Genomic DNA, 6461 nt, shown 5'->3' with positions numbered 1-6461 from the left:
TCTTCATATTATTAAAAAGTATTAACAACTTACTTCCATGTATAATTTTGTAAAATTTTGCGTATCGATTATCCGTCAATCCATATGCTAATTTACCAACTTGTCCTATCTTTAACAAAGGCAACACAAACAATTTGTTTAGTTCTGCTTAGCCAAGTCCCCATGTAACAGTCGGCATCTAAAAGGTCAATAATATATCATGTTCAACAGCCTCCACTTATAAATTTCATAATTAATAAAAGTTCTCCAGAAATTTAATATAAAATGATAGAATGAACAATCTGTCCAAAAAAAAAGTATAGTTTTTCACTGTACACCGCTTATTTTAGATTGATTACATTTTGTCTTTTGGCTTCAGTAAACTCCTTTATGACATCCACTAATGAAATGCCTTTTAATTTGTTCCTCTCTATTACCTTTTGCGAGGTTCCCATTGATTTGCCGGGCGAACTCTCTCTCTCTCTCTCTCCTCAAATTAGGGTTTCAGTACTTCTATATATAGGTTGAAGTCCAAGGAAATCTTGATATGATAGCAGGTAAATAAGGAATAATCTGCAAAGAGTTGATCAATAATCAGCAAAACAAAAAGGTACATGTCTTTTCCATTAATGAACTCAGTGACATGTTCATCTTGTTCTCTGATCAAAGAACCCCATATATACATATATAACCTACAAAAGCAAACATATATACACTCACATCAATCACATATTTTTTTTCTTTAAAGGTAATTCCCTGTTTAAGTAAAAGTCTAGCCATAGCCATACATTAAACATAAGCTTCTGGTGCTCTGGCGTTACGCCGTGCTTTTCTGATGTGTAGGGTTTTCCACTTGTGCTGTTAAAAAAAGGGTTTCCCACTTATGATATGCATATAGATATATGTTCATAACCCACCAGATCCCATTAAAACTACTCTATAAATTCAGTGTCTGTTAAGAGATCTAGACCTGATATAAGTAGATCTTTCTAATGACTTGTGATACTGAGTTCTAAGATCAGAGAATCTGTCAAAAGATTGGCAGAGTCCATCAGTTCCATTGCGTCATGTATGTATAAAAGAAAATGCAGCGAAGTTAGTTTTTTTTCCCTGACAATTGTTAAGCTCGTGTATTGATACATACGCAGTAATTCAAGAACAATAATTCTGCATACATGAGAGCAGTGATTCATTAAACCTAGCTGCATGGCATGTGTGGCTGCAAATTAAAGACAACGACAAGTAACAGTAAATAGTCAAATCGTTGTGATATCATTAGTATAATATAGATCTGGAGAATCCATATGGTCTAAGTGATCAATGGAGAATTTCCAGAGGGGTGTGTTCATTCATAGTGAAACTAGAAATTAATTAGCTCAAATTAGAACGGCGAGCAATCGCATCGACAAATCAAATTAATCGATCCATATGAAAGAAGTGCTATTAACAAAGTTTAACGATCTAAGATAGACAAGATCAGTGAAGCTTGTTTAGCGTAATTCTAAGGTAAAATCGCATGCATAAATACAACTTGGGTTTCTTTAATTACTAATATATTCTAAATTAATTTGCAGCTAAATTAATAGGTTTATAATGGCTTCATCAAGTTCTTGTAACTCTCCTTGTGCTGCGTGCAAGTTCCTGAGGAGAAAATGCATGCCTGACTGCACCTTTGCACCTTATTTTCCACCGGAGGATCCACAAAAATTCGTTAACGTTCACAAACTCTTTGGTGCCAGCAACGTCACGAAGCTTCTCAGCGAAGTCCTACCACACCAGAGAGAAGATGTGGTGAATTCTCTTTCATATGAAGCCGAAGCACGGGTAAGAGATCCTGTTTACGGATGTGTAGGAATCATCTCCATCCTCCAAAGACAAATTGATGGCCTTCAAAAGGATCTAGATGCTGCAAACGCTGATTTGATGCGATATGCGCGTAATGCTATGCCTGTCATGCCTCATTTGAGTTCGATTCAGCCAGCAACTACTCCACACCATAGAACCATCGATCATTTTTCTGCAAAGAGGATTGGTGGATTGTACCAGCCACCACCTCCTTTTCCTAATCCTTATGCTAATCGTCAATGGAATTTCTATAATTCTTTTAATTCTCGAGGGAATTTGAGCGGTGGAGGTAGTGGTGGTGCTGGCGGCGGTGTAAACGGTGAAGGTAATATATGAAGTAGCTTATTTCCCCTTGTCAGCCATGAGAGGCATACATATAAGTCCAAAACCCTTGTCATTTATACATGTAAACCAATCTCTCTCTCTCTCTCTCTCTCTCTCTCTCTCTCTCTCTCTATATATATATATATATATATATATATATATATATATATATATATATATATATATATATATATATATATATATATATATATATATATATATATAATTCAATCAATTGACTATTGTACACAAAAAGATTTAGAGTATGCTCATCAATAACATTGATGACCTTCATATATTCTTAAAGAAAAAGCATGTATTTATATTGAAGCTTTAAAAAACAAGTATTGTTCATTCTAGAATTATATGTTCAGGTCAGAAAAAGTGTGAAGTATCCATATGATAGTAAAATTAAATAATCAACGACAAAAAACACCTTTGTTTTATACCATTCTAACTATGATTATGTAAATAAAAATGAAAGTAAATACTAACATTATATATATATATATATATATATATATATATATATATATATATATATATATATATATATATATATATATATATATATATTAATGAATTCAAGTAAATATTCATATTTATATGTGAACATGATTAAATTAACATGTGAATGTAAATATTCATTTTGAAATTTTTTATTATTTAAATAATTTGATCATAAAAAATATATTTATTAAGATCCACAAATGATTTTACCCAAATCCACATTAAAGTGATGAAACTATAAATAATCCAGGTTCACAATATAAAATTTGAATAAGATGAAACTAAAAATAGTTCAGATTCATATATGAATCTAAACAAGCTTAAACAAATTTAATGTATATATATATATATATATATATATATATATATATATATATATATATATATATATATATATATATATATATATATATATATATATATATATATATATATATATATATATATATATATATTGAATTTTAGTGTATTTTAGTATTTTCAGTATGAGAGATGTAATGCAAATATATTGGTTTTCTATATAATTCTCACACAAATATATATATATATATATATATATATATATATATATATATATATATATATATATATATATATATATATATATATATATATATATATATATATATGTGTGTGTGTGTGTGTGTGTGTTTGATTTTTAACGACCAAATAGAAAAAATAAAAGAAAAGGGATAGCGAGGAGATGCCAAACTCAACATCTTAGCATTCGATGACAAGGTGACGGGGCATTGTACGCTGAGTGGCGAACGTATAATTGAAAGTCACATGGTTCCTTAGCAAAACAAAGTCGATAGAAACAAAATAGTTAAAAATACTTACAATGGATCGAGTCGAACTAGTAGAAACCATTCTATATGCAAAATAAATGTGTTTAATTGGATCATTCGAACCCCTAAACGCAACCTACCTGATCTCTAAAATCGGAGTTTTGCATTAAACAAAAAATTGTGCTTAATTCATACGACTATGTCTCTTTCCCTTTTATAGAGCTCACTTGCAACAATATTTCCTACAACCAACAATATGTGAGAAGTTGTGTCGTTTTTTCAAGTTTCCTTATAAGCTTTCACAATTCCTTTTTATAGCATCAAACTAAAAATTAGGTGGTTTGTAGGAGCTACTCGGTATATAGTTGATTCACCCATGTGTATGTCATGTCCAACTTGGCATGCCAAGCCACTCCCACCTATCTTATTGCAAACCAAATTTCTTTATTTAAAAAGCGAACTAAGGTGATATATATATATGTGTGTGTGTGTGTGTGTTTGTGTGTGTGTGTGAACGATCAAATAGAAAAAATAAAAGGATAATAGATGTCAAGGAGATGCAAAACTCGACATCTTACCATTCGATGACATGGTGGTGGGGCAGTGTACAGTCTATGGCAAATGTATAATTGAAAACCACATGGTTCCTTGGAACATCTGTGTTTCTAGGCTAAACATTATAATAATTTAATAGTTAGAGTCAACAACTGTAACCTATTTTGAAGTAATAAAGAGAGATTATTTGAATATTATATGAATAATGTGATTTTATGTGTATTATACTTGCTATTAACGATGTAATAAAATACTAATAAAAATAGGCGTCAAAATAAAATAATAGATAGATCCAATATCTATGAAGAAAGTTGAAGTAGTCATAACAAAGATTTCAGGATATCAGGAACGCTGAAAGCCGACTTATAACGAGGAAGTTATAATCCGACGAAGATTTACGATTAAACCGGCATGACGTTGGGTGATATAAAAAGTGAGTTTAGGATAAAATACTTTTAAGCCCTAGAAATCTAAACGACAGTCGTAGTATACGTTAAACAAAAAAACGTTCATAAAGTGAATGTCCAAATCTAACTTTGTATGAGGAAGTTATGATTTTTCTAAGATTTGACATAACAGTGTACAACCCCGAAATTTGAATTTTAGATCAATCTACATTTAGCCAACACAACCTAAAAGAGAATCGAAGATCTCATTATCAAGAGTTCAACGATATAAAGACAGACGAAAACGGACGTCGAATAACAAAACTATGATTTTTTAACGGATTTTATTTGTTTAAGCATGTTAAAAAAGAACTTTAAGAATAAAATCAAAATTAGCCAACAGGGTCTAAGAGAAAGTTGTAGATTACATCTCCACCTAAGTGTGGATATAAATAACGTTAAAAACGGATCTCGAATATAGAAGTTACGAAATTTAGAAGTTTATGGGTTAGGATGCAAGGGGGCGCGTGTACGAACGCGCATTCGCATACACGGTCCCAACAGCCTCCACGTCGCCCAATCCGAAGAACGATAATTGTCCCTTGTACACATAGCATATCCCCTCGTACGTGCAGCGTACTGAGTCACTACTAGAAAACAACCCTTTAACGACGTGCAAACAATTACACACGTTGTTAGAGGACACGCATTCGTGCGTGCCCTAAAAAATAATGTCAGATTTGCAAAATTTGAAGGATAGAGGGCACGATTTTGTGTGTGCCCTAAAATTAATGTCCAACAAAAAAAATTACAAACACGGAGGGCGCTTATGTTAAATGCGTGTCATCTAGAAATGTCGCTTTATAATTTTTTAATTAGATGCGCGTTTTTAAGGGTGGAAAATGAAAAATCTCTAAAATTCTAAAAATTTTAAGTGCTCGCTTCTCCACTCTATCCTCTTGATCTCCTTCCATTCTCTCCCTTTATTCTCTGTGCAAACCCTAAGCCATCGCCATCTTCCTTCTATCTAGGATGTGCTAGGGTTTTATTTTATTTTAAGCTTAACTTCTCCTGATTTACTCTCTCTCTCTCTCTCTCTCTCTCTACCCCCTACTACTCGACAACTAGCCACCACCCTTCGTCTTCTCTCCGGTTCACCACCGTCTCCAATAAAGCCCCAATATACCACCGACACAACATACCGCAAGATGACCACCCCTCTTTTGCACCAACATCGTTGGTTAATAACACAACCATTTGTATAAAAAACCTAGAACCATCAAAAATCGAAGGTTGCAAGTCAGATTTAGGATCGAAAGTCAGAGGTTCAAGGTACGATCGGAAGCATCAGAATGCGAAAAACAAAAACGGAGGAGGCATAGGTTCGAAGGTTGTTATCTTCTTCTTCATGTATGTGCCCTAGATTTCTTTCTCTTACATTCAAATTTTAAAGATTCTTTTATTTCCTAAATCAAGTACGAAGACTGTTCTCTTCTTCTCCATCTGTTTTTGTTTTTATTTCCTAAATCAGGTGATAGTTATGTGGAAATTGGTGGAGAAACTGATGATGCCTAAGAAATCAAAAGCTCCCGTACAAGAGAAAAAACCGACTGAAGGAGTAAAATGGTCCTTTGCTGCTGGGACAAACTTATTACCAAATTTTGGTGCAAAGATCGAAAGGGAATTCAAACTTCGACTCAATGATTTCTCCAAAGAACTTAGGTCATTCAACATTGTTGACATGTCAGGTACTAACAAAATAACACCGTATAAGATGCAACGAATGAAGCTATTTTCCACACATTTTCTTATACACTACTTGTAAAGCACCACTATTCAAATCATGTATCTTTTGCAGGTCGCAACTTTGGAGATGAAGGACTATTCTTCCTTGTAGAGAGCATAACTTATAACCAGGTTTGACTATTTCAATGATTATGTATACTTTTATCCTGCATAATTCATCTCATAGCTTCTTATACAAAGATCTTTTATTAAGAATGGAATTCATTAGCACACGTGTAGTTTGTGAGTTGTAATCAAGATTTATATGATCTTTGGGTAAACTATGGAA

At 32.8% G+C, this 6461-nt stretch overlaps 1 pseudogene across 1 annotated transcript; it reads left to right on the top strand.

The window, feature by feature from the left end:
- Positions 1 to 393: 393 nt before the first annotated feature.
- On the top strand, positions 394 to 2247 carry LOC145048638 (LOB domain-containing protein 25 pseudogene; annotated as a pseudogene). Its single transcript, XR_013682989.1, has 2 exons — positions 394 to 589; positions 1554 to 2247. The product of XR_013682989.1 is annotated as an LOB domain-containing protein 25 pseudogene (transcript).
- Positions 2248 to 6461: the final 4214 nt, after the last annotated feature.

The sequence above is a fragment of the Lactuca saligna genome, chromosome 1 (genome assembly GCF_052625555.1).
Source record: "Lactuca saligna cultivar CGN05327 chromosome 1, ASM5262555v1, whole genome shotgun sequence".
Taxonomy (NCBI): domain Eukaryota; kingdom Viridiplantae; phylum Streptophyta; class Magnoliopsida; order Asterales; family Asteraceae; genus Lactuca; species Lactuca saligna.
Note: the sequence above shows the minus strand (reverse complement) of the source record. Positions and strands in the feature narration are given on the sequence as shown.